This window comes from Vombatus ursinus, unplaced genomic scaffold, assembly GCF_900497805.2.
Source record: "Vombatus ursinus unplaced genomic scaffold, bare-nosed wombat genome assembly UNPS02014821.1, whole genome shotgun sequence".
NCBI classification, from domain to species: domain Eukaryota; kingdom Metazoa; phylum Chordata; class Mammalia; order Diprotodontia; family Vombatidae; genus Vombatus; species Vombatus ursinus.
The window spans coordinates 10,834,762-10,849,134 of NW_020954599.1; the positions used below are offsets into that span (position 1 = coordinate 10,834,762).

At 36.2% G+C, this 14,373-nt stretch overlaps 1 protein-coding gene across 1 annotated transcript in view; it reads left to right on the top strand.

Moving 5' to 3' along the window:
* The window catches only part of TET2 (tet methylcytosine dioxygenase 2), a 155,640-nt gene that overhangs the window by 527 nt on the left and 140,740 nt on the right, over positions 1 to 14,373 (top strand). The gene's annotated exons all lie outside the window — the stretch shown is intronic.

Genomic DNA, 14,373 nt, shown 5'->3' on the forward strand with positions numbered 1-14,373 from the left:
TTTTTTTTTTCTTTTCTCTTTGGTGGGTGGTTTGTATTTATCGGTTTCCACCTTCCCCTCGCCCCCTCACTCACAGTGGATTTTCTTAAAAAGCACGCTGGAGGTGGTGGAATCGGGAGACCTTTCGAGGGGTTGGTTGGGTTTTTCAAGTCTGAGGGGTTTATGAAGGTGCTGAGTGAGATATCAGACAGGAGTTTCTTTGACTCCCACCACCACTACTACCACCAGCATCAACAAAAGCCACCCTTCTCAGCCCCAGATAGATATATTAGCATTGCTCCCCGGCTGCGCCGTCCAGCTTTTGGAGAATCTGTGTGAGAGAATTTGTGTGTGAAAGTCTGTTTTGCTGGCTTTGTGCTGCTCCTGAATCAGCTTTCATTTGGTTCACCGGTAAGTGACAGGCAGACACAAAGGCAGAAGCAATCAAAGGGGAAGGGGGGAGGGGGAGACAGAAAGGTGGGGGGAAGGGGGAGGCAGAAGAAGATTGTAGAGTTTGAAACTGCAAGGTCAGGGGCACTGAAGGAAATGAAACCCAATCCTAGGGGAGAAAGAGAGAAGTAGAAAGAAGATTTGTAGCAGGCCCTTCCTTTTTTTTTTTCCTCCCCCCCCCCCCAATCTGAAACACAGTTGGTCATCTTCCCGAATCTTTTTACTGGGACCATTCCCCTGGTGTTGCTAAGAAAATTGTGTTAATATGATTGTAGAGTTCGGAACCTCTAATAAGGAAAAAAAAAAAAAGTATGCTGGATAGTCTAGTGGAGAAGGTTCAAAACCACTTAGCTATTTTTAAAAATCATTTGGCTACAAGGATTTGTTTTCATTAACATTTCAGTACTCTCCTCAATCAGTGCTTGAGACTTAGTTAAAAAAAAAAAAAAAGTGACCTCTTCTCCCATACCCCAATTACTGAAAATTTAGTAAGTCATTTTCACATGTGCCCCTGTGTAAGTCAAACACTGTTGAGAATAGCCTGGCAGGGTACTCTAACATGCACCTACCGATTTAAAACCCCAAGTCACATTTCTTTTCCCTTCATGGCTGGCATGCAAATGACAAATCTACTCGCACTAAACAATGAATGGTCTAGGAAGGAGGCAAGGAAGACCAGGGTCCCTGTGCAATTTTTTGACCAGAACATTGGGAATAGCCTAGAAGAAGAGACATTGTCTTTAGCCCAGAAGAAAAAGGGGAACCAGTGGGTATTGTTTACCGGCTAATGAGGCCATTACATTTACATTTTAATGGCAGGTTGAAATACTGCAAAGGATGGGGGAGGGGTGGGTTTCTAGTGTATTTGCTTGTGTATTTCATGGGGGCACTTTCACTGGGGCTGTGAATTATAAAACAAGAAAGACTATTGGCAAAAGTCATTCAGACCAAAGGTGTTAATGATTGTGGGTCAGAGTGTTAAACTGAAGTTTGAAAGGTACTGCTCAGATTCTGATCAGAAGGTAAAGTAATTAACACACAAGCACTTAAATACACAAAGGTGCTTGTCCAGGCTATTTCACTTGTAAGTCCTTCTATTATGATCTCCAAGAAATGGGTAAATTCTGCTAAAACAATGACTGACATCTGTACAGAAGATTTTCTTAGATTAAAGCGGTGGGAGCAGTTCATATCTACAGAAGATAAACAGAACTTAAGGGGGGGGGGGGGGGAGAACCTTTTTAAACCCAGCAGAATTTAATTGTAATTTAGGACTTCAGAGACTGATTTTAAAAACAAACAACCATACCAGTTAGAAGAAGTAAAGACAGCTTCTTTGGTTTTAGCATTGCTATTAGTAACATGCCCTTTGCAGAGGAAAACTATGGCTAATTACTACAATGAAATTTATAAGCTTCCTAAATTCCTAAAACTTGGTGGTTCCTTCAGTCTTGAGACATACCTGCAATTTTCTTGGAGAACTTTTCAATTGTTGTGGAACTTTCCCTCCACTTGGCTTATTAATAATAGATTCTTTATTCTGAAACGAAAAGGATAAATGCACAACCATCTGGTTTGGATAAATTTGGGTCTGGACATCTGGATTTGCTCCTGTCCTGTCATCAAAGTCAGATTTCCTTGTTATTTTATGCAGCTCATTTCATGCTGAAAGCATTTACTAATTGATCCTGGATAAGGTGCCCCTTAGAGAGAGAGAGAGAGAGAGAGAGAGAGAGATCTCAAATATTTTGGACAAAATATTCACACTTTGTGTTTTGTATGGTAAGAATTAATAAATTATTCAAACCAGCATAGACAAAATAACCTATCCATAGGAAACATTACCTCAGTTGGCCCCTTTCAAAGTGGATGCAGAACAGTTGTCCTTTACGTGTTACCAAAAAAAAAAAAAAAATAAGATCAATAGAGTTAGTATTATTCCATGTGAAAAACTGTTGAGAAAATTTAGTTTTTTTATGACAAGGGAGGAGCAGTTAACAAGAGGTCACCTTGTAACTAGAACTTTGCTGTGTATTACATTTTTGTTGACCTGATTGCTAATATGTAATATCAATGAACTATGGTAAGAGAAGTCACACTTGCTTGGCTCATTTGAAAATTGTCCAGATTTGTTTAGCCATTTTAGCAGGGTCTGGTATTTTGTTGTCGCCTGTCCTAGAACCAGAGGAAACCTGTTATTTTGATGGGAGTAGGGTCATGGTCCTAGCTATTATGCCAACATTACTTAAAGAACTAGGAACGTGCACCTGCTGAGGAGTTTTTATGACAGATTTCCAAGGTCCGTTGTTGGCACTGGGACTGCATTATGAAAGAAATAGGTCATTTAAATGTTTTGGTTTCAGTTGTGCATGGTAGAATTCCTCTACCTATCCTGCCAAACCTAATTTCTATGTTGTAATTCACATGTCAGTATTGTAGGAGTACCCCCCCTTCCTTTTTTATCTGTCTTCATTACAAAGATACTTAGACAATCGTGTATTTCAAGTATTTCCAACTAGCAAAATGTCAAAATTTCTAGGAAACACTGCATCCTGAAAGGTAGCAACCATAGTTTTCATTCAAAAAGCTCTTCACTTTACACACATTATCTCATTTGATCCTAAGGTGAGGCTGGTATTAATATCCCTACTTTACAAATGAAGAAGCTGGGACTCAGAGATGTCACAACTTGGCCCAAAACACAGATATCACAAAAAATTGTAGAAGCTCTGAGCTGGAAAGGATTTTAAAGAGTATCTAATCCATTTCTCCACCAACCAATTTGGACAAAATATTCACACTTTGTGTTTTATATGGTAAGAATTAATAAATCATCCAAACCAGCATAGACAAAATAACCTATCCATAGGAACCCAGAGACCCAGGAACCCAGGCCACACAAATGGCATTGGGTTTGAACTTGAGTCTTCTGACTACCACTTGTATGCCCTTTCAACTCTCCTAAGTTTCTTCTCAGTTCAATGTCCAAACAGCTGTCATCTTCAGGGCTAGAACTGTCTCACTCCAAGCCCAGGGCTCTTTCCACCATATCAGCCAACCTGATATTTCAAAGTAGGATCATCAGAGAGTACTGATACTGATAGCCTCAGAAACACTTTTTTTGAGATGGTGAAGTTGATAGATTCTTTTCTTTAATTTTTTTTTGTTTCTATTTAAGTGTTCAATGTTAATTTCTTTGAATAGAGCTTATCCAGCTATCTACATTTTAAGTAATAAACTTCTTCATTTTGTCAGGAAGGAAAACAACATGTTAAACAGCGTCTTGTCACAGGAGCATGCTAAAACTTCAGCTGTAAAGTGTTGATTTATCAAAATAAGCCCTTTCCCAACTATTCCAGGGCCGCACAGTAGCTTTTAAGTGTGGTAGCAACACCAAAGTCAGCAGCAGCAAGCCATCTTTCAAGCCAACTTTTACAATTGGAGCCTTAACAGTGGTAGAGTCAAGTTGCCAAGTTTCAAGTAGAGCTGGTGGTTATCTTGGATGTTGTGCTGAAGAACACAGCCACAAATGATTTTGCCAAATATACAGTATTTACTTGGTCCAGATCTCTGATTGCTCTCTTGGCTCTCTGCCAGCACTCAGTGAGGCCTGACATCATTTTAAAGTGCTGTACAGTATCTCTGCTCATTCTGTATGTGTAGGTGGTGTGAGGAGAAGGTTTTAGAAAAGGGGAAAACAAGGTCTTATATTAACAGAGAAAGAATGCATGAGAATGTATTTTGTTATAAAACCAAATTCAGAATCGGGTATCCATCACAATTCCAGCATGATTCTGACTGTTCTGTATTGCAGTTAATTCCTGGCTTGAGAAAGACAGATAGGTTCCTTTTCAAATGATGGCCAAATCCCAAAAGGTAAATTTTCTCAGCTACAGTGTTTCTACTTGCTCAGAAGTGAGTATTTAAATGTCTCAAATTTCAAAAGAGAAACATGTAAAATATCAGGAATTTTCAATTATCTCAGGGTTTTGTTTTTTAAGGTTTTGTAATGGTGTGTTACATTTTAGGAAGTTCTAAGCCCAGTATTTCACTGACAGTTCCAAAAAAAGCGATCATTGCAAGTAGGCCTGAAAGGGGGAAAACTGGAAAATGAAGTAGGATAAACATAATTGGTCATAAAATTTGTTTTACTGAAAATATGGTACATTTTGTAAGTTAATAGGTGTCAAAAGATTCTTTTCTTAGATGTCAAAGTGCCTGCCCTCATGCTGCATTATTTTAAATTCTTTCACTGTATTGAGTGCAGTACTCTGCAGATTAGATGTCAAAAAATACATGATTGAATGAACTTGTAGACTGGGTAAAGTCACTTAAATTTAAGTGAATTTTAAGCTATTCCTTATGCAGGGAGGAGGAATCATGTAGGATGTCTAGCTTTCAAAAAAAAAAAAGTCCTTTAAATTGAAATCTTTCATAGAGATAAAAAAAGCAAAAATTTAATTGTTTGCTGCCAGGATATTTTTTAAAGGGAGAAATAGCTTCTTATTGTCCATAGAAATTTAGCTATATGACTATGATTTCATTCCTTCCAAAAATATATGTCAGTATATAACTCATAGTTTGATTAAAGTTCTTTGTACATAGGAAACCCGTTAAGTTCAAAACACTTAATAATGTTCAAAATAATTCTGCAGTTTGCAATAGTATAGGTTAAAATGGTTGCTTAGGTTTAGCAATTTAGTAAAACAATCATTTTGTTTTTGATCTTCATGAGAATTTTACAAGATATATGGGACAAAAGAAAAGCCAAGAAAGTAGAAGACATAATTGAATCAAGATGCTAGTTTTCAGAAAGTACCTCATGTACCACATAAGAAAGTTGTAGATATTTGTTTGGAATGAATATGGTTAAGAAAATATATTCAGCTGTAGGTTACTAATGTTTATACGTAGTTAAAAATGGCCTTGTTTTAATGGGCAAGAATCACAAAAAAAAGTTTACTGTGTCTGGGAATGAAAATAACTTTTTGTAACTGCATGAGGTAATGCATTTAGTAGGTATTGGGTCAGATAACTGATGAAACATAGTTGTCTCTGTAACTGCATGGAATCTTTCAATGCATAGTCAATAATTTTGACCTTTTGTAATGAGTCCAAGTGATATAACCCAAGATTCTTACTTTAATGCCTGAAAAATTTTGTATTTTATCTAAGAAATTTCATGTTCAACAACTACAAATCCTCAAGATTCCTATTTTTTTTTACCAAAAATGATTTTATTCTCAAAAAAAAGCAGTTGCATGACAGCCAAAAGTACTTGCTTGATTTGATTACATATTTATGTTTTCACCTGATGCTATTGAATTTACTTCTTAAAATCAAAATTATATATCATCTTCAGGGTACTTGAGCAAATGGAGCTATATTTCAGATCATGGGAGTTCTCGCAAAAGAGAAGTAAAGTAATGTTGGAAAGGCATTTGGCTAGTGATCTAGTGATGCCAATACTTATCAAGTGCAGAAATGTTTGGGTCAGGATGCTGTTGGCTTGCCATATGGTTGCACACACATTGCAATAGTATTTATAAACACTAGACCAGAATTTTGATGAGTTGTTGATAGTCAAAGGTGTGCAAAATTGTAGTAGGTGTCCTTAGGGAATCTTGGGAATTTGAATTTTGATAGCATAAAGAGAAATTGTGTGTGTTAGTTTTTAGCAAAACTTCTTGCTTTATTTTATGCCAAAGTCTCCTTTTGTTTAATAATAATGAAGTGTGTGTCTGTGTGTGTGATGAAAGTCCACATTCATGCCATCATGTACATTTAAATTAGGACCATGTCTAGTAATTACCATGCAGTGGAATTAAAAGAAGAGCCTTAAAGTTTTGTTGTTGTTTTTTTATTTCAAAATCCTTTGAAAAATGTCTGATCTGGAAGCATTTGGCTTCAGTGAATGGTTACAAACACAAGGTTTTTTGAATTATATCACTCACCGAGGAATGTTCCGTGGCATATTTGAGAATCTAAAATAATCTCTTGTTTTAAGGAACATGTTTTTAAAATGGATTTTTTTTAAATTGAAGCAGTTTCAGCATTTCCTATAAGAGAAATAGTTCCATGATCTTACTTTTCTCCCTTCTATTTTCTCTTTTGAAACCTTAGTTTTATCAGAATTGGGTTTTACAAATTCTTTATAGGCAATAGAATGGAAAATACATCTGTACGAAATTCATAAGTTGCCTTAGTCTATGGGATGTTCAAAAAGTTGTCCAACAGGTTTGGGTGCAAAGTACCTTTTGACTTCTCTGACATGCCAGGAATTTTAAATCTCATTGTCTTGACTTCTTGAACTATTAATCCCATAGAGATGAGTTCTAGTTTCAAGTAAGTTAGGAATCTTTGATGTCAGCTGATATTTTTATATTTACTTTCCAGAGATGAATTAAGTATACAATTTAGCATACTCGGGGAGAGAAAAAGATTAGGCATGGTCATTTCTTGGTTAGAGAATTTGTGCCTAAAGTCATTAGACAGCAGAAGTCTGTGCTTTATGCTTATAGTTCTTGGGTTTGTAATCATAAGAAGCTATGTATTAAGAGAGGGAGGGAGGGACGAGGAGGAGGAGGAGGAGAGAGACACACAGAGAAAGAGAGAGAGAGAGAGAGAGAGAGAGAGAGAGAGAGAGAGAGAGAGAGAGAGAGAGATTGATTCATGTTTCCAGGTGGCTGCTTCTGCCATTTTCAAATTTGTCACAATTTTTCCTGTAGTACTTTTTGTAATACTTTAATTATTGTCATACCTCATTAGAAATTGCTTAAAACCACTTCATCATTACTTTTTTCATTACATGTCTACATTAAACCTTATTCAAAGCTATGTACCCAAATCTTAAGAGGAGTTTTTAATTACAATATTTTCTTTCTTCCTTTCTTGCCTCCCAGATGATGAAAAGGAAGGCAGGAAGAAATGAAGATAAGGGTGGGAGGCTAGTGATAGAACATGGCAACCAGACTCTACATTGCTCTTTTATTCTTCCTGTTTTTCTTTTCTGCCTGCATTAAGGTACAAGAACACACAGCACACAATGATTTAATTATTACTTATGATTCTTTTGATGCAAAGTACTGGAGACTGCAAAAACACCACGCCCTCCTCCCATCCTCTCCCTTTGCTCTTTCTATTCAGTGTTGTTTTTTTTTTTTTAAATAAATGTCTTTCAGTATTACTTCATTCTTGTTTGAAGTCTCTTACACTTGCTAGTGGTCACACAACTCTCTCAGGTGTTATATAAGTCACACACAAAAAGTTACTGTACTAAAGAAAGAAAAAATTACCTCACTGCCTCTACTGCAGTCTCATAATAAATGACAGCTTCTTTTATTTGTTGTGCATATCAAGACAAATAAATTTGGCAGTTTCTGAAAATATACAAAATCCTTGGCTAGTTTACAGAATGGGAAGGAACTACTCTAAAAACCTAATTCTATAGTAATGAATTTTAAAATAAATTCTCTCTTTAGATGAGCCAAAATGACCAATGACAAAAATATGGAAAAGGGCAGTCTTATGTCAAGAGGATATTGTTCAAATTTGGGAGAAGGGTGAGAACCCTTTTCTTTCACTCTTTTCTCTTAATTGTGTACTTCATAAAAATAAGCATCTCATAGAGTTGGCTGAATTTTTCTGATAAAATCAAATGCTCCATATTTTTAGTAACAAAAGTAAATTATTTCTAGCTATGTTTCAGCTTTTCTGTCTTTGCCCAAATAGACCCCTTCAGTGACCAAGATTTACCTTCAGTCTACCTTGTAGTCTTACTTATAACTTGAAAGTAAAGCAAATAATAATGAATGTTGTATTTTAAGTTAGGGATAGTTGATTTGCTGTGTGGTAGCTTGGGGTGGAGATAATAGGAGTCATGGCTGGTAAACATTTTACCAATGACATCTTTTTAATAGTCAAGGTTTATCTGCGCATGTGTGTGTTTGCTGAGAAGACTGACTTCATCATGAGACTTTTGCTATTTGGGGCTGATAACATTTACTGTGTCAAGTGTGATTCCTGCCATCCCCTCCTCTTGCATTTAATGATATACAATTATACAATTTAAAATTAATGTGGCCAAGAAAGTGTGACCTTGGTTTTGTTGACTCCCCAGAGGTAAATTTACTACACTACTGCTGTAAACTTTGTTTTTACTCTCCACACTATGGTTATAATTTATAGCATGTTTACTAATGGCTTTTTAAAAACCTGTTTTACCAGTGGTCAGAGGAAATTTTTCATCTGAACATGAAAACTTCTTTTACATTTGGTTAATTTTTTGATATTATAGGCAAAAATGCAAATGTTAGCAATCTTAATAAAAGCATCTCATTTGTTGCCCCTCAGATGGTCCCCATTTGTAAAAGATGGAGCATATGAATATGAAGGGCTAACAAAATTCTTGCAGCACTCATGAGAAAGTGGCATCCCTCTCCTCATCACCACCACCAGAATTGTTGGGAAGTAATTTTTGCTCAACTTGTTACATACCATATTTGAGGATAAGATTATTTTATGCAGTCTTGGCTCATCATTCAGCAAACAAATGGCAGTTACCACCTGGCATCTTTACCCTTTGATCCTAACATTTATGTTCACAGTCAAAATAACAATAACAACAACAACAAAAAATAATAAGCAAGAGAACATAAGAAATAGATTGTGGAAGAAAGACTATTAAATTGTAAGTCATTGTTACAGGGCTTTTGGAATTTGTTTTAACCTGAATTAGATGATTACCTATAGTACATTCACTGGATCAGTGATCTAAAAAAGATAAGAGGAAATAAAAAGGAAGGATGGTGATAACGGGCTGCTAGAAATTCACTTATTCCCCTCATTAATACTTTCCAAATAAAAAAAAATAATAATCTTTATACTCATACATCCTTCCTTCCATCTTTGACTTTTAAGAAAATTTATTTCATTCATTGATGCAAAAAAAATATTAGGTCCTTCTTGCTGCCATTTGGACCTTTTTGTTCCTCCCTTGCCCCATTTGGCAAGTGGCTAGGATGCACATGGCTGCACTGTTTACAAACACCATCCTGCAAGTCCCATGTGGGCTCTTATGTAACAGCTGGGAGCATGCAACTTTCAAGAGTCTGACACCACTGTAGCCAAGATTTCCAATTCCTGGTTCTATTAACCTAGTTTATGGTTGCTCATTCTAATATGTCAGAACCAGGAGCTGGTCTAATTTAATATCTTTTGTGTTATGCCTACAGAAGATTCTGGGTCGATCCTGCAGGAAGTCAGCAATAGAAGTATTATTACCTGAACCACCTCGCCCCCCCCAAAAAAACAAATGGGAATTAGCATAGCCATAGTTAGGTTTACTTGTTATTAGTCCCCTCCCCCCACCTCTTTGTAGAACTTTGGTAATTACATTAGCTTTCAAAAAAATCATATATAATCAGGAGCTTTAAAATATGATGATGTGAACAATTAGAATACTCATTTAATTAAAGAATATTTCATAATAAGATTAAGGACACCAAATTTTCCACCTCTTCTAGCCACTCACCCTTCCTTCAGAAAAAGAATTTGTGATAATAGAATATTGGAGGATGGGGAACTTTAGAGATCATCGAATCCACTATTTTTTTTTTGCAGACGTCCTAGGAAATGAAGTCCCAGAGAAGTTAAGTCATTCAGCATGTTGGTTTGCTGTCATTTAGAGAAAACTGCTAAAGGGGTCTCTCTTTGATCAATCAATAAAATGTTGGAAACATGAGCTTGGCTCACTTTGACAGAACTAGATTTCCTACTGAGTCAGAGAACAAACTGAAGATGGGCTAAAAACTTAGTGCTGCTGCCATTCTGACCCAATTCAAAGTATCTTAAATTTATTATCCACTAAAATACACTAAAAGTTTTATAGGACTTAAGGCTGGAAGGGACCACACAGCTAATCTCATAACATTACTCAGCAAAAAGGAAGAGTATAAATTCTAGTCTTTAGAGATTAGTTTTTTCTTTGCTTTGGCCCAGGTATGATATATTTATCTTTCTTCATCCCACCCACTCTGGTTTAAATTGACCCAAACAGTGCAAACTCATCAAGACTTGCAAAGAGGCAAACTCTGTCCTAGTAACAGTTCTGAAAGAAAAACTTGGGAAAGCAGAGACCAAGTTGTATCTTGGAGCTCCCTTAACCTTTCCATTAAGAAGGTTTGATATTTTGCTCCCTCTTGTAGCTTCTGTTGAAAACAGAAGTGTATATTTTCACAAGTGTATAATTGAACCAGTATTTTTCTAAATGGCACATATGCTGAAAAAAATCCTTTGTCTTCTTCCTCTTCCAATTCCAATACAGAAAAATAAGCAAGGAATGCTCTCTCTCTCTCTCTCTCTCTCTCTCTCTCTCTCTCTCTCTCTCTCTCTCTCTCTCTCCCCCTCTCTCTCTCATCCTCCTCCTCCTCCTCTCTTCTTCTTCTTCTTCTCTCTTTCTTTCTCTTTCTCTCTGTCTGTCTCTCTCTCTTCCTCTCTTGCTCTCTCACTCCTGCTCTCTCCCTCTTCTTTTCTCCTCTCCTCCCATCCCTTCCCTCCCTCTCTTTCACCCATATAACTCCTATATGAGTACTACTGAGAAATGGAATACATGAAAGCAAGTAGATACACAAGAGGAGTTGACTTGATGTGGTTAATATTGGTACCATGGGATTCCCTCTCCAGGCCATCTTAACACAGGCACACGTAGATGCAGTGTCTACAAACAAGGTGGCAGAATTCTGAAGGATGGTTATATATTAGCTGTGGTGGAAGTATCTTACAACCTGTTTTCTGGACCTGGATTATGAATATTGATTGGAAATAAAGAGGTTGTGTTATAGAAAAAGCATGGCGTATGGGCAATTGAAAGAGAATATGGCAGATGCTGCAAGCAGATAGATTTCTGAGTTTATTTTAAACAATCATCATAACTGAAAGTTTTCCACTTCAAACTTAAAATAATAACTATTAATCATGACAAGTAAACTTTCAGAGTCAAGCAGTAGAGTAATGAGAAAATTCTTAACACCATTACTCTCTTTCCTAACCAAGCTAGCTCAGAAACTTTGAAAAAATATTAACAGATATTCCAGTAACAGAAGTATCACTATAGTGTTATTAAATTAGTTATAAAAGAAATGAAGGATTCAGAGTTGGAAGGGACCTCAGCCAGAATTCTTTTGCAGATGAGACCAAGAAAGATTAATCTAAAGCAGTAGTGTCAAACTCAAATAGAAATAGAGACCACTAAACTGGATCCCTATGGCCCACATATTGACTTAGAAAACTTCATGTTAATATTATCTATATTTTATTATATTGTTTATTTTGTTAAATATTTCCCCATTATATTTTCATCTGGTTTGGGTTGTACTCAGGAGCATTTTGGGCCATGTGCTGCTGGCAGGCTATGTGTTTGACATCTCTGCCATGGAGGACATAGGAGTCAAAGAATGTCTTGAAGGATAAGTAGGATTTGGATAAACAGTCAGGGGCAACAACATGAAAAATATAGGGATACAGGAATGAATATGGTGAACTCAGGAAAGCTTGTCTGCACTAAACAGCTTCAAACAATAAAACAAGATACCCCCAAAAGCTCAGTGTGGTTTTTTTAAGCTGTTAAAGCTTAAAAATTGCACTGAGACTTTTAGACCACCCTGTACCTTGTATACTTAGGTCTTTCAAATGATTGACCTGTTTTCTCTCAATAAAACTCTAACTTTGAAATAGGTATTGTGTGTGTGTGTGTGTGTGTAAATTTGTCCACCATATCTGATAGATTGTTAGGCATGCAGCAGGAATTTGCTAAGTGGTTTATTGATAGGATAAATTGTAGAAAAACTCCCAAGCTGTATAATATTTAAGCAATTCTACTTTTCTTGATACTGACTGACAACTGGCTTAATTCAATTCAATAATCTTACTATGCCAACTGCTTTCAAGACCCTGTCCGAGGTGCTGTTAATGCAAAGACAAACTCAAAACAATTCCTGTCTTTAAAGAGTTTATATTCTACTGGAATTTTAAATAAGAGGAAATCTTCTGGACAATTGCTGGACACTGTTATTTTCAGCAAAGCAGCTGTTGTTCACAGCAGCCAGCTAAACATGGATCTGCTTACTTCACAAATACGTGTTCAACATTTACCAAAAAAAAAAAAAAAACAAAAAAAACAAAAAACATACAGCTGGTGGTGTCAATATTAGCTTGTCTAATTGTAATGTAAGCTGAAGCTTAGACTTTCACTATAACTTGTGCCAAAATCTTAAAGGCAAATGTGTGACAGGTGTGTGTGTGTGTCTGTGTGTGTCTGTGTGTGTGTGTGTGTGTGTGTGTGTGTGTGAATTTGGTCTGTTCCCGGAATTTCATTGGTGTAGGAAACTTGTAGTGAGGAAACTCCTATCAAAGCATACCAGAAACTGTTCTGAAATTTATGCGTTTTAGAGAGTGAGGGTGGGGAGTGGAACTGAGATATTTTGTCTTGCCCAGGGTAACAGGCAGCATTTGTCAGAGGCAGCACTTGAGCCCAGAGGTCTTCTTGATCCTGAATTTCAGGCAGTTCTCTCTCTATTGTATTTTTGTTTAAATTTTCATGTCCCTTTCCATTGTAAAAATTTTTAAAAAAAAATTTTTTTTAATCACCAAATAAGAGTCCAAGTTGGGCAGGACACTTAGACACTATTATTCTAGACCTATTCATCCTTGAACAAAAAGACCATTTACAGCATACCCAACAAACAGTCACCTAGCTTTAGCAAAGCAGTCATCAAAGGAAAGGGATCCCATTACCTTCCAAAGCAATCCATTCCACTTCTGGATGGTTCTAATCATTAGAAAACTTTTCCTTACTTCAAATCTAAAACCCGCTCTTCTCTAACTTTGTTTACAATTGTGCCCTCTGGGATTGAGCATAGCAAATTGAAACTCTCTCTAGGCAACAACACGTAAGCAACTTTCAGATACATCATCCTGGATCCTTTTCAAATTATCGTTCTATATAGTGTAAGAGACTTATGGATCATTTTGTAATTGATCATAGAAAGGTCTTCCTATTCACTTTTCAATTTATTATATCTCCTAAATATGTTGTTTGCTGTTTCACAACTGAGAGTTATTTCCATGGACCTAAAACTAGTGACATCGAAAATGCTTGTCTTCTAAGTAAAGGATTGTCAGTGTGGATGGTGGTTTGCTTTTTTTTTTTTTAAGTCTGATTAGTCTAAAAACATTTCTACATTGCACCTGAAGGGTATCTAGAAGAATCAGACAAAAACCAACAATTATGAAAATTGGATTGACCTGTAGGAAAATTCTGTGGAATTGTAACGGTGTAAGTGACCTTTGGTGAATAACTGGGGGTGGGGTGGGGGGTGAGATGGGGGGGAGCAACCCAGTTATAATCAAATACTGTTTTTGTGCTTGATTGACTGAGGCCTATTCTTTATTTTCTGAATTTTGCCTTTCCATTGATTAAATAAATGAGATTAATTCCTTTGCAAATGAACTCACTAATTCTTACTAAATGCTTCAAAATGCATTTAGCATGATTTGGCATAGGCCTGTCATCTACACAAAAAGCAGGAAAATCCAATTGGACAACTTTTAATCAAAAACATGCCTTCAGTATTTTGTGAAGTCTGAAGAAAAAGTTGCTTGAATAGAGTGATCCTTGTGGCCAGTTATCTTTATATTTCAGAAACTAAAAGGTAATATGGGACTAGTGTTTGTCTTGTTTGTTTTTTTTTAAGTTATGAGTTCATCACAGTTCAACAAATTCCAAAGTATTCTATTCCTCAGAGGTAATTTTTATTTTATTTTCAAGAAAACAAGGAAGAAACAAGGAAAACTAAAGAATGAAAATTCATGGAATTAAAGTTACTTAATATGTCTAAACTACAAAAATATACATATATTTCAAACATATACATAAGACCAGATGTG